The sequence below is a fragment of the Odocoileus virginianus genome, chromosome 7 (assembly GCF_023699985.2).
Source record: "Odocoileus virginianus isolate 20LAN1187 ecotype Illinois chromosome 7, Ovbor_1.2, whole genome shotgun sequence".
Classification (NCBI taxonomy): Eukaryota; Metazoa; Chordata; class Mammalia; order Artiodactyla; family Cervidae; genus Odocoileus; species Odocoileus virginianus.
The window spans coordinates 59,022,890-59,037,696 of NC_069680.1; the positions used below are offsets into that span (position 1 = coordinate 59,022,890).

The 14,807-nt window shown below is 42.7% G+C and overlaps 1 protein-coding gene and 1 pseudogene across 1 annotated transcript in view; one reads left to right on the plus strand and one right to left on the minus strand.

The window, feature by feature from the left end:
• Nucleotides 1-14,807, plus strand: part of KIFBP (kinesin family binding protein) — a 59,849-nt gene that overhangs the window by 13,987 nt on the left and 31,055 nt on the right. The gene's annotated exons all lie outside the window — the stretch shown is intronic.
• On the minus strand, nucleotides 2,286-2,721 carry LOC110122394 (ubiquitin-like protein FUBI pseudogene; annotated as a pseudogene).

The following is a 14,807-nucleotide window of genomic DNA, read 5'->3' on the forward strand; positions in this document are numbered from 1 at the left end:
ATATGCATGTGTAAATTGCACCTGTAAGTGACATGTGATATTTGCCTTTCAGATTCTGACTTACTTCACTTAGTGGGATTATCTCCAGGTTCAGCTGTGATCCAGCAATTGGAATGAGTACATTCTTTTTCATGCCAGGTCAGATTGCATTGTGAACGTTTCACTTCTTCATCAACTGTCAATAGACATTTTGGTGCGGCCATGTATTGGCTGTTGTAAAAGGCACTGCAGTGCCAGTGTCTTTTCGAAGTCTGGGTTGTGGCACTTAGTCTTTGGAGTGAGGATGCAGGATCACATGGCAGCCGCGGTTTCGCTGTTAAGGGCGCTTTTACACTGCTGTCTGGTTCTGCTCCCGTTGACATTTGCAGCAGCACAGAGGAGGGTGCCCTTAACCCCACTGTAACAGTTATTGTCTGCAGAGTTGATTATGGCCAGTTTGACTGGTGTGAGGGGATACCTCGTTGTGCTTTTGATTTGCATGTCTCTAATAATTCACCATATTGTGCATGTTTGTGGGTGCTTTTTAAAAAATACTATGAGTTGTACTTCTCTGTTGAAATTGTCTTGTTGAACGTATGCCCTGTGTTTAATTCTTTTCACTTAATCACCACTGGAAATTTTGGAGGGCAGGTATTGCATACAGCCCACCAGTGCTTGTGAATATTAAAAGTTCCCATGGCAATAGCTTTCAGGTTGTTGTGGGAAATGGCCTCAAGGTGGAAATATTTCTTCATCGCACCTCTGGTTACACCAGCTAGCCAGCAGAGGCTTAGAGTAAGTCCTGCTTTGGGGTTGTAAGTTAGAGTGCAGTGTGCAGGAAGAGACACCCCAAAGCTTGTGTCTCATTGCTTCTTTTTTGTATTAATTCTTGTTTCTTTTGAATTTTTTATTTTGTATGGGGATATAGCCAAGTAACAATGTTAATGACAGTTTCAGGTGAACAGCAAAGGGACTCAGCCATACATGAACGTGTGTCCCTTCTCCCCAAACTTCCCTGCCATCCAGCCTGCCACATAACATTGAACAGAGTTCCTTGTGCTATACAATAGGACCTTATTGGTTATTAGTTTTAAATATAGCAGTGTGAACATGTCCATCCCAAACTCCCTAACTGTCCCTTACCTCTCTCCCCCCACAGCGTTAAGTTAGTTTTATAAGTCTGTAAGTCCCTTTGTTTTGTAAGGGAGTTCATTTGTATCGCTTCTTTATAGACTCCACGTATATAAGAGATGTTGTCTATACTTCTCCTTCTCTGCCTGCCTGACTCACTCAGTGTGACAGATTCTAGGTCCATCCGTGTTGCTGCAAATGGCATCATTTCATTCTTTTTCATGGCTGAGAAACATTCTATTGTATGTATGTAGCACATCTTCTTTATCCAATCCAGTGTCAATAGAGATGGAGGGTTTTTTTTTTTTTTGAGTGACAGGAAATACATGTTGTGTGTGTTGTAGGTGTCCAGGATCATTTCCTGTCACACATATACCTGTATAATGTGTGTTTGGATTCTTTTCCCATATAGCTTGATACAGACTGTTGGATAGACCTCCCTTGGTAGTTATTGCTCCTTGTTAATTATCTGCTTTGTGGGTAATTGTTTTTGTTCATCCCATTGCCCTAATTTATCTCTTCCAGGCTACCTACCCCTGTGGTAACCATAAATTTGGTTTTCAGGTATCTGAGTCCGTTTATGTTTTCCAGTTAGCTCGTGAGCGTGCCTGGTGAAGTGAAGTGAAGTGAAGTTGCTCTGTCGTGTCTGACTCTTAGTGACCTGTGGACTGTAGTCAGCCAGGCTCCTCCGTCCATGGGATTTTGCAGGCAAGAATACTGGTCTGGGTTGCCATTTCCTTCTCTCGGGGACCTTCCTGACTCAGGGATCAAACCCAGGTCTCCTGCATTGCAGGCAGACTCTTCACCGTCTGAGCCACCAGGTGATCCCCTGCACCTATAAGGGCTATCATACAGTTTTTGCCTTTCTGATTCGGGCTTGCTTCACTTAGTAGGATTATCTCTGGTTTCAGCTATGTTCTGGCGATGGGCATGGCTGCATTCGTTTCACGCCTGAGTCAGATTACGTTGTGAACATTTTCTACTTCTTTATCCATTAATCTGCCCGTGGACATTTTTTGGTGGCTTCCATGTCGTGGCTGTTGTGAAAGGTGCTGCAGTGCCTGTTTGGGTGCCTTTGTCTGTTGGATGTCTGGTTTGCGGTGCGTTTACTCTTAAAAGTGGGACTGCCAGATCATATGGTGGCTGTGGTTTTACCTTTTTTTTTTTTTTTAAAGCTAAATGGCTTTATTAGAGAAAGCCATAATTACAGAGGACTGAAGAGTTGGTATTAGGTCCTTCTTCTTGCCAAAGGAGGGCACAACATTAATAAACGCTGGTTGTACTGCATACGCCTCTTGACTGGCCCATTGGTTTCTTCTTTTCTTATATGACCACCTTCAGAGTCTGACCTCTTACTTTCCCAGCATTGGTCAGGGAACCGTGAACTTTATCTCCAAGTATGCGGTTGGCTACTTCCTGAGTGCTCAGAGCCTCCACCCAATAGTGACTCAGAGTAGCCTCATCCTCTAGGGTGGTGCCTGCCAGGAGGCAGGACTTGATCTTCTGGAGCGATGCCCTCCAGTGAGGCTGCATGAGCCTCGATTTGGGTGACCATCCCCGGCCAGTCACCTTGAGAGTGTGTAGCTCCTGGGTGCGCAGAAAGAGCTGCATGTTGGCGACTAGATCGCGGGCAGCACTGCCGCTACCTCGAAGATAGAGGCGAGAAAGCAGACGGAGCGAGGGCATGCGCGTCGTCTGCACCTGCCGCGTGCACGTCACTGCTTGGTTTTACCTTTTAAAGACACTTTTACACTGGTCTGTCTAGTGGCCGTTACCTTTGACATTTCACCAACACCATAGGAGGGTCCCCTTTTCTTAACCCCGCTGTGGCATTTATTCCTTGTAGACCTCTGGTTCATGACTGGTGCAAGGGAATAATACCTTCTTGTAGTTCTGATATGCATGTCTAATAATTCACCATGTTGCAAATGTTTCCAGATGCTGTTTTGTTTAAACACTGAGTTGTAATTTCCTGTTGAAGTTGTCTTCTTGAAAGTGTGCCCTGTGCTTAATTCTTCTGCTTCTAGGAGTGAGTTACTCCCTAGAAATTTTGGAAGATGGGTATGATTTAAGACCTACTAGTGCCTGTGAATATTAAGCTCCAATTGCTGTTGTTTTTGGTCGGTAAGTGGCCACAGAATAGGAGCATTTCTTCATGCCGAGTCCTGGTTACCCAGTTTTGTCAACACCACCTTAGTGCAAGTCCTGCTTTGGGGTTGTAAATTAGAGTGGAATACGCCAGAGGAAGCACTCAAAAACTTGTGTCTTGTTACCTCTTTTTGTGTTAGTTTTTAATTTATTTGGTATAACATTGCAATAATGTTGTATGTGTTGTCTATATACAGAAGCTTTTACTATTACACATGTGCATATAGCTCTGCATGTTCAGATTCTTTTCCCGTGTAGGTTGGTACAGAGTGTTGGGTATACCTCCCTTGGTAGATATTGCTTTTTTTTTTTTTTTTTTAATGTGCTTTATAAGTAATAGTTTGTATTTGTTTGGCCTTTCCTCCTAATTTATCCCTTGTCCACTTCTTTCCCCTGTGGTAACCGTAAATTTGGTTTTTCAAGTTTCTGAGTCTGATATTGTTTTCCAGTTAGATCACGGGTGTGCATGTGTAAATTGCACCTATAAGTGAATGTCAGTATGAGTTTTGCCTTTCTGATTCTTGCTTACTTCACTTGATAGGATTATCTCTGGGTTCAGCTCTGTTCTGGGGATTGGCATGGCTGCATTCTTTTTCATGCCTGAGTCAGATTGCATTGTGAATATGTTTCCCCACTTCTCTACCCATTCATCTGTCAGTGAACATCCTGGTGCTTCCTGTCTTGACCGCTGTGAAGGAGCTGTAGTGCGCAGTCGGGATCTGTGTCTTAGAAGTCTGGTTTGTGGTGCACGTTCTCTTGAGAGCGGTAGTGCCAGATCACGGGCAGCTATAGTTTTACCTTTTAAAGGCGCTTTTACACTGTTCTCCATAGTGGATGTTACCACTTATATTTCACCAACACCGTAGAGCTTCTCTGTTTGTAACCACCTTGTAGCTTTTACTGTCTGGAGACTTCTTGTTCATGGTTATTTGATCTGGTTCCAAGGGTTGCCTCCTTGTTCTGATTTGCATGTCTAATAGTTCACCAGGCTCTGATTACCCCGGGAGGCAGACACAGCCTTAGAGCAAGTCCTGCTTTGGGGTTGCAAATTGAAGAGCCTGGCGGGCTACAGTCCGTAGGGCTGCAAAGAGTGGGACACGACTGAAGCGGCTGAGCAGGCAGGCAGGGGAAATTAGCCAACAGCTTGTGGTGTTACCTCTTTTTTGTATTAAATAAGATTTTTTTATTGCTGTAAGATTGAAATACATGTTGGGTGTCTTGTAGGTGTACCAAATTTTTCGTGTTACACAGATGGGATGATTATATTATTTTACATGTTTGAGTCAGACTGTATTGTGAACATATTACAGTTCTTTTTTATCCATTCATTTGCTGATGGAAATTTTTTTGGCCTCCTTGTCTTGGTTATTGTGAAAGGTTCTACACAGTATGTTTGGGTGCCTGAGTCTTTTCAAAGTCTGGTATGATGTGCACAGACTCTTTTTTTTTTTCCCATTTATTTTTATTAGTTGGAGGCTAGTTGCTTTACAATATTGTAGTGGTTTTTGCCATACATTGACAAGAATCAGCCATGGATTTACATGTGTTCCCCATCCCGATCCCCCCTCCCGCCTCCCTCCCCATCCCATCCCTCTGGGTCTTCCCAGTGCACCAGCCCCGAGCACTTGTCTCATGCATCCAACCTGGGCTGGTGATCTGTTTCACCCTTGATGATATACATGTTTCAGTGCTGTTCTCTCAGATCATCCCACCCTCGCCTTCTCCCATAGAGTCCAAAATTCTGTTCTATACATCTGTGTCTCTTTTTCTGTCTTGCATATAGGGTTATCGTTACCATCTTTCTAAATTCCATATATATGTGTTAGTATACTGTAATGGTCTTTATCTTTCTGGCTTACTTCACTCTGTATAATGGGCTCCAGTTTTATCCGTCTCGTTAGAACTGATTCAAATGTATTCTTTTTAATGGCCGAGTAATATTCCATTGTGTATATGTACCATAGCTTTCTTATCCATTCATCTGCTGATGGGCATCTAGGTTGCTTCCATGTCCTGGTTATTATAAACAGTGCTGCGATGAACATTGGGGTGCACGTGTCTCTTTCAGATCTGGTTTCCTCGGTGTGTATGCCCAGGAGTGGGATTGCTGGGTCATATGGCAGTTCTATTTCCAGTTTTTTAAGGAATCTCCACACTGTTCTCCATAGTGGCTGTACTAGTTTGCATTCCCACCAACTGTATAAGAGGGTTCCCTTTTCTCCACACCCTCTCCAGCATTTATTGCTTGTAGACTTTTGGATAGCAGTCATTCTGACTGGCGTATAATGGTACCTCATTGTGGTTTTGATTTGCATTTCTCTGATAAAGAGTGGTGATGAGCATCTTTTCATGTGTTTGTTAGCCATCTGTATGTCTTCTTTGGAGAAATGTCTGTTTAGATCTTTGGCCCGTTTTTTGATTGGGTCATTTATTTTTCTGGAGTTGAGCTGCAGGAGTTGCTTGTATATTTTTGAGATTAATTCTTTGTTTCTTCGTTTGCTATTATTTTCTCCCATTCTGAAGGCTGTCTAGTTTCCTTTGTTGTGCCAAAGTTTTTAAGTTTAATTAGGTCCCATTTGTTTATTTTTGCTTTTATTTCCAATATTCTGGGAGGTGGGTCATAGAGGATCTTGCTGTGATTTATGTCAGAGAGTGTTTTTGTGCACAGACTCTTAAGAGTGGGACTAGCAGATCATTTGACTGCTGTGGTTTCACTGCTCAAGGCAGTTTTATACTTTATGTTCTTTCTAGTAGCTGTTACCACTGAGATTTCAACCTCACCATAGGAGGGTCACTTTTTCTTAACTCCATTGTAGCTGTTATTGTCTTAGACTTCTTGATCATGGCCATTTTGATCAGTGCAAAGGGAGGTCTCCTGGCTGTTGTGGGTTGCATGTCTCTAAATCACCATGTTTCTCTTGTTTGTGGTGCTTTATTCTCTTTTAAACACTGTGACTTGTACGTCCCTATGGAATTGTCTTCTTGAAAGTGTGCCCCGTGTTCAGAGTTTCTCTTGCTTACTCCTGGAAATTTTGTAGGGCAGGTGCAGCAGACAGCCCACCAGTGCTTGTGAATATTCTGTTTAGGTAGGCAGTAGTTCTGAGTTTGCTCTTTTGGGAAATTCGCCACAAAGCAGCAACATTCTTCGTTCCCAGGTCTGGTTACTCTAGCAGACACAGAGAGCCTTAGAGCAAGTCCTGCTTTTGGCTTGCACACTCAGTGCAGTGTGCCAGAAGAAACACCCAACAGTTTGTGTCATTACCTTTTTTTTGTATCACATTAATTTTTATTTTTTTATTCATGTTGGATTGAAATACATGTGTGTGTTGTAGGTGTATCGAATTTTTTGTGTGACACAGATACAAGTATCTACATATGTTCAGACTCTTTTTTCCAATTTGGTTATTACTGAGTGTTGATTAGACCTCCCTTGGTAGAATCTCTCCTTATTATCTGTTTTGTAGAAAAAGATTGCTTTTGTTCATCCCTAGCTCTTTTTTTAAAAATTTTTTTAATTTAAAATATTTTTAGTTTTTATTTGCCCTTTGTATTGATTTTATTTTTTTTTCCATTTATTTTTATTAGTTGGAGGCTAATTACTTTACATCATTGCAGTGGTTTTTGTCATACATTGAAATGAATTAGCCATGGATTTCATCCCTAGCTCTTATCCCTTCCCCACTTCTTTCCACTGTGGTAACCAGGTGTTTGATTTTCAAGTCTGTGAGTCCATTTCTGTTTTCCCAGTTTGTTCATGGCTGTGCGTGTGTAAATTGCAGCTCTAAGTGATATTATATGATATTTGCCTTTCTGAGTCTCGCTTACTTCACTCAGTACGATTATCTCTAGTTTTAGGTAGGTTCTGGATGTTGATATGATTATATTCTTTTTCATGCCTGAATCAGAATGCATTGTGAACATGTTACAGTTCTTCTTTATCCATTCATTTGTCCATGAGAAATTTGTCTTCTGTGTTGTCTTTGTTACTGTAAAAGGTGTTCGAGTGCAAGTTTGGTTGCTTGTGTCTTTTCAAAGTCTGTTTTTTGTGCAAATACTCTTTAAGAGTGGAACTAACAGATCATTTGGCAGCTGTGGTTTTACTGCTCAAGACACTCTTACACTCTTCTCTCAGGTGGCCGTTACATTGACAGTTCAGTCACACCATAGGAGAGTCCCCTTTTCTTAACCCCATGGTAGCTGTTATGTCTGTAAACTTGTTGGTCATGGCCATTTGACCCATAGGGGATGCCTCGTGGCTGTGTTGAGTTGCATGTCTCTAAATCACCGTGTTTCTCATGTTTGTGAGTGCTTTATTCTTTTTAAACCCTGTGAGTTGCACTTCCCTGTTGAAATTGTCTTCTTGAAAGTGTGCCCCATATTTAATTGTTTTCACTCAAACTGCTTGACTTTTTGGATGGCCAGTACCACACAGCCCCCCAGTGCTAGTGAATGTCCTGATCCTCCAGGCAAGTTTTCAGGCTGCTTTTGCTAGGTTGGCCACGAGGCGGCAGCATTTCTCCATTCCCAGCTCCGGTTACCAGGGCAAGCGGACGGAGCCTTAGCAAGTCCTGCTTTGGGTGGCAGATTACAGTGCAGTTTGCCGGAGCACCCAGTACCTTATGTCATTATCCCTTTTGTGTCTTAACTAATTTTTATTTTTCATTGAAGTAAGATAGAAAACCATGTTGTGTGTTTTGTAGGTGTAGAGAGTTTTCTGTTCACACACGTAGATAGATCTGTATGCTCAGATTCTTTTCCCCGCTAGGTTATCACAGAGTGTTAATTGACCTGTCTCGGCAGATATCGCTCCTTATTGACGGTTCTGTAGAAATAGATTGTATTGTTCACTCCAGACTCCCAATTTATTCCTTCTCTGCCTTCTTCCCTTGTTATAACCTTAAGTTGATAGTCAGCTCTTTTACTCTGTTTTCCCAGTTAGTTTGTGGATGTGCACATGTAAATCGCAGCTGTAAGTGATATCACACGATTTTTGTCTTTCTGATTCTTGCTTACTTCCCTCATTAGGATTGTATCTAGTGTCAGGTAGATTCTGGAAATTGGCATGATTACTCTTTTTCATGCCTGAATCAGATTGCATTGTGAACATGTTGCAGTTCTTTATGCATTCATTTGTCGATGGAAATTTTATTTGGCTTCCATGTGTTGTTTATTGTAATAGGTGCTACTGTGCATGTTTGTATTTTTGAATTCTAGTTTGCTGTGCCCATATGACTTAAGTGTGGGACTACGGGATCATTTGGCAGCTGTGGTTTTACTTATTGTGGCTGTTACCATTGACATTCGGCCACACCGTAGGAAGGTCCCCTCTTCTTAGTTCCTGTATCAGCTGCTGTCTGTAGACTCTTGATCATGGCCATTTTGACCGTCATGAGGGGATCGGTTCAGTTCAGTCACTCATGGACTGCAGCACACCAGGCCTCCCTGTCCATCATCAGCTCCTGGAGTTTACTCAGACTCATGTCCCTTGAGTCAGTGATGCCATCCAACCATCTCATCCTCTGTCGTCCCCTTCTCCTCCCGCCTTCAATCTTTCCCAGCATCAGGGTCTTTTCAGATGAGTCAGTTCTTCCCATCAGGTAGCCAAAGTATAGGAGTTTCAGCTTCAGCATCAGTCCTTCTAGTGAACACCCAGGACTGATCTCCTTTAGGATGGACTGGTTGGATCTCCTTGCAGTCCAAGGGACTTTCAAGAGTCTTCTCCAACACCACAGTTCAAAAGCACCTCATTGCAGTTCGGAGTTGCATGTCTCTGAATCACCGTATTTCACATGTTTGTGGATGCTTTATTCTTTTTTAAACACTATGAGTTGCACTTCCCCGTTGAAGTTGTCTTTGTGATAGTGTGCCCATATTTCATTGTTTTCACTTAATTACTCCTGGAAATTTTGGTGCCATGTACAGCATACCTGTGTTTGTTCCCTTGCTGCTGCTGCTGCTAAGTCGCTTCAGTCGTGTCTGACTCTGTGCGACCCCATAGACGGCAGCCCACCAGGCTCCCCTGTCCGTGGGATTCTCCAGGCAAGAACACTGGAGTGGGTTGCCATTTCCTTCTCCAATGTGTGAAAGTGAAAAGTGAAAGTGAAGCCGCTCAGGCCATAGTTTTCAGGTTGCTGTTGTGGGAAGTGGCCACAGGGTGGCAGCATTTCTTCATTCCCATCTCTGGTTACCCACAAAGGCAGATAGAGCCTTAGAGTGGTCCTTCTTTGGGTTTGCGATTACAGTGCAGTGTGCCAGAAGCCAGCACTCGACAGCTTGTGTTTCATCTTTTTTGTTTTGAATTGTTATTTTTTATTGAGTAAGATTGAAGTACATGTTGTGTGTGTTGTAGGTGTACAAAATTTTTCGTGTTACACATAAGCATGTATCTTTGTATGTTCAGATTCTTTTCCAGTTAGGTGGTTACAGAGTTTTGATTAGGCCTCCCTTGGTAGATATTGCTTCTTATTGATTATCTGTTTTGTAGATAGTAGGTTGGGTTTGTCCATCCCAAGCTCTTAGTTTATCCCTTCCCCACTCTTTCCTTTTGACAACTGTAAATTTGATATTCAAGTCTCTTACTCCATTTGCTTTCGCAGTTAGTTCATGGGTGTGCATGTCTATTGCACGTGTAAGTAATGCCATATAATTTTTGCCTTTCCGTTTCTTCTTACTTCCCTTAGGATTCTCTCTAATTTCAGGTAAGTTCCAGAAATTGGCATGATGATGTCTTTTTCATGCGTTAATCAGATTGTATTATGAACATGTTGCAGTTCTTGTTTATCTGTTAGATTGTTGATGAAAAATTTTTTTGGCTTCCATGTCTTGGTTATTGTAAAAGGTGCTATAGTGCACTTTTGCGTGCCTTTGTGTTTTGAATTCTGGTTTGCTGTGCACATACTCTTAAGAGTGGGAGTAGGGGATCATTTGGCGGCTGTGGTTTGACTGTCTGTGATACTTTTATGCTGTTCTCTCTAGGGGCTGTTACCACTGACATTTCAGCAGAACCATAAGAGGGTCCCCTTTTCTAAGCCCCTTGTAGCAGTTACTGTCTGTAGACTGTTGATCATGGCCATTTGACCAGTGGGAGTAGTTCCGTCTTTGTAGGTCTCAGTTGCGTGTCTCTACATAACCATATTCACATGTTTGTGAGTGCTTTATTCCCTTTTCAACTGAGTTGTACCTTCTTTTAAAATTGTGTTCTTCAAAGCATGTCCTGTGTTTCATTGTTTTCACTCACTCACTCTGGGAAGTCGTGGAGGGCAGGTACTATATACAGCCCACCTGTGCTTATGAATATTCTGTTCTCCTGCCAAGTCGCTTCAGTAGTGTCCGACTCTTTGCGACCCTGTGGACTGTAGCCAGCCAGGCTTCTCTGTCCATGGAATTCTCCAGGCGAGGATACTAGAGTGGGTTGCCATTCCCTTCTCCAGGGGATCTTTCTGACCCAGGGATTGAACCTGTGTCTTTTACGTCTCCTGCATTGGCAGGCAGCTTCTTTACCACTAGCACCACCTGGGCAGGCTCCTCCTTCCATGGGATTCTCCAGGCAAGAATACTGGAGTGGGTTGTCATTTCCTTCGCCAGGGGACCTTCCCAACTCAGGGATCAAGCCCATGTCTCCTGCATGGGCAGGCAGGTTCTTTACCACTGAGCCATCAGGGAAGCCCATTCTCTTCCCCTAGGCAGTATTTTTCAGGTTGCTGTTGTGGAAAGTGGCCACAGGGTGACACCATTTGTTCACTCCCAGCTGTGGTTGCCCTGGCAAGCTGTCAGAGCCTTAGGGCATGTCCTGCTCTGGGGCTGGAAATTACAGTGTAGTGTGCCAGAAGAAGCAACCAGTGGCTTGTATTATTACCTCTTTTGTGTATTAAGGTAACTAGTATTTTTTATTGGAGTATGATTGTGTGTGTTTATGTGTACAGAGTTGCATGTATTTAGGTGTACAAAATTTTAATGTTACATAGATACATATGTATCTATGTATGTTCAGATTCTTTTCCCAGTTAGGCTATTACGGAGTGTTAAATCTCCATCCGTAGATACCGCTCCTGATTGCTTATCTGTTTTGTGGGAATGGATTGTATTTATTTTACTGAAGCTTCTAATTTATCCCTTCCCCACTACTTTCTCCTGTGGTAACTGAAAGTTTGATTTTCATGTCTCTGACTCTGTTTCCCAGTTGGTTCAAGGCTATGCATGTGTAAATCACACCAGTAAGTGATCGCTTAAGATTTTTGCCTTTCTGATTCTTCATTACATCAGTTAGTAGCATTATCTCTAGTTTCAGGTAGGTTCTGGAAATTGGCATGATTACGTTCTTTTTGATGCCTGAATCAGATTGCATTGTGAATATGTTGCAGTTCTCCTTTATTCATTCGTTTCTCGATGAATAATTTTTTTCGTTTCCATGTCTTGGTTATTATAAAGGGTGGTGTAGTGCATGGAGGAGGAGGCAATGGGACCCCACTCTTGCCTGGAAAATCCCATGGATGGAGGAGCCTGATAGGCTTCGGTCTGTGGGGTCGCGCAGAGTCGAACACGACTGAGTGACTCAGCAGCAGCAGCAGCAGTGCGTGTTGGCTGCCCGTGTCTTTTGAATTCTGAGTTGCTGTGCGCATGCTCTTCAGCGTGGCAGTTGCAGGATCCCGTGGCACTGTTTCTGCTCAAGGCGCTTTCATACTGAGCTCTCGTGCCAGTACCACGGACATTCCTCCACACCAGGGGAGGGTCATCCCCTTTTCAAAACCCCATTGTAGCAGTTACTGTCTGTAGCCTTCTTGATCTTGGCCATTTGTCTGGTGCGAGTGGACCTCCTTGCAGTTCTGAGTTGCTTATCTCTGAATCACCGTATTTCACACGTTTTTGGTGCTTTATTCTTTTTTCAGCGTTGTGAGTTGCACTTCCCTGTTGAAGTTGTCTTCCTGACAGTGTGTGCTCTGTTCAGTTGTTTTCACTTAACTTACTGCTGGATATTTTGGAGGGTGGTTACCACCATAGAGTCGCATCAGTGCGTCTGATCTATTCTGTTCCCCCCGGGGAAGAGCCTTAGGTGGCTGTTGTGAGAAGTGGCCACACGGGGGCAGCATTTCTTCATTCCCAGCTGTGGTTCCCTGAAAAAGGATGGCGCCGTAGAGCAAGTCCTGCTTTGGGATTTCAGATTACAGTGCAGTGTGCCAGAAGCAGCACCCAGCAACCTGCTGGGTTGTATCAAATTCATTTTTTTTGGAGTAAGATTGAAATACATGTATATGTGTAGGTGTATAGAATTTTTTATGTTATAGCTATACGTATATCTGCATGTGTTTAGATTCTTTTTTCTGTTAGAGTGTTGATTCGACCTCCTTTTGTGGATACCGCCCTTCATTGATTGTGTGTTTTGTAGGTAATAGGTTGTATCTGTTTATCCCAGACTCCTAATTTATCCCTCCCCCCTTCATTCTCCCGTGGTAACCATAACTTTGATTTTCAAGTCTCTGACTCTGTTTATGTTTTACACACAGTTCATGGGTGTGCATGTTAAAAGCACCTATAAATGATATCATATGGTTTTTGCCTTTCTTATTCTTATTACTTCACTTAATAGGATTATCTCGAGTTCAGGTATGTCTGGAAACTGACATGATTGCATTCTTTTTCATCTGTGAATCAGATTTTAAAGATGTTGCAGTTCTTTGTCCATTAGTCAATAGAAAAGTTTCTGGTCCATGTCTTGGTTATTATAAGAGGTGCTACAGTGCACACTGGGTGCTGGTTTGCTGTGCACTCACTGTTGAGAGTGGGACAGCCGGATCATTTGCCAGCTGTGGTTTCACTGTTGAAAGCACCTTTGTACTGTTCTCTCTAGTGGCTGTTACCATTGACATTCTGCCGCACCACGGGAGGGTCCCCTTTTCTTAAGCCCATTGCAGCAGTTTTTGCCTGTTGAATTCTTGGATCCGGCCATTTTAACTGCTGCATGGGGATGCCTTGTGGCAGTAGCAAGTCCCTAAATCACCATATTTTGCATGTTTGCGGGTGCTCTGTTCTGTTTTTAACGCTGAGTTGTGCTTCCCTTTTGATATTGTCTTCTTGATAGTCTACTCCATGTTTGTTTTCACTCACTCACTCCTGGGGATTTTGGAGGTCAGGACCTTATACAGTCCAACAGTGGCTGTTCTCTGAGGCAGTAGTTTTCAGGTTGCTGTTGTGGGAAATGGCCACACGGGGGCAGCATTCCTCAGTCCCATTTCTGCTTACTCAACAAGCCAAGGGAGCCTGAGTGCTTTTGTGGTGTAAATCACAGTGCAATATGCCAGAAAAAAGCACACAGCAGCTTACTTTGTTCCCTTTTCTTTGGTTTTAAATTATTTTTGGATCGAGTAAGATTGAAATACATGTTGTGTGTGTTGTAGGTGTACAGAATTTTTCACGTTATGCATATACATATATCTGCTGCTGCTGCTAAGTCACACCAGTCGTGTCTGACTCAGTCTGACCCCATACATAGATGGCAGCCCACCAGGCTCCCCCGTCCCTGGGATTCTCCAGGCAAGAACACTGGAGTGGGTTGCCATTTCCTTCTCCAGTGCATGAAAGTGAAAAGGGAAAGTGAAGTCGCTCAATTGTGTCTGACTCCTAGAGACCCCATGGACTTCAGCCTACCAGGCTCCTCTGTCCATGGGATTTTCCAGGCATAGAGGACTGGAGTGGGGTGCCATTGCCTTCTCCATTCATATATCCATGTATGTTCAGATTCTTTCCCAATTAGGTTGCTACAGAGTTTTTTATTAGACCTCCCTTGGTAGATATCATTTCTTATCTCTTTCATAGGTAGTAGATTGTATTTGTTCATCCCAAGCTCCTAATTTATACCTTCCCCGTTTGTTTCCCCTGTGATAACCATAAATTTGATACTCAAGTCTGTTACTCTGTTTGTTTTCTCAGATAGTTCGTGGTTGTGCATGTGTAAATTGCACCTGTAAGTGATATCATATAATTTTTGCCTTTCTGATTCTTGCTTAGTTCACTTAGTAGTACTGAATCTAGTTTCAGATAGGTTCCGGAAATTGGCATGATTGAATTCTTTTACATGTGTGAATCAGATCGCATTCTGAACATGTTGCTGTTCTTCTATATCCATTCGTTTGTTGATGGAAAAGTTTTTTCAGTTCCGTGTCTTGGTTATTGTAAAAGGTGCTATAGTGCACTTTTGCTTGCCAAAGTTTGTCAAATTCTGGTTTGCTGTGCCATACTCTTAAAGATGGGACTACTGGATTATTTGGCAGATGTGGTTTTTACTAGTTAAGGAACTTTTTTTTACTGTTCTCTATAGTGGCTGTTACTATTGACATTTCAGCTGCACCATGGGAGGGTTCTTTCTTCTAAACCCTTTTGTAGGAGTTATTGTTTGTAGACTTCTTGATCATGGCCATTTTGACCAGTGATACCTCACCGTTCTCAGTTGCCAGTCTATAAATAGCCATATCTCACATGTTTCCTGATACTTTATTCTTTTTTAAAAACCATGAGTTGTACTTCCCTGTTGAAGTTGTCTTCTTCAAACTGTGCCC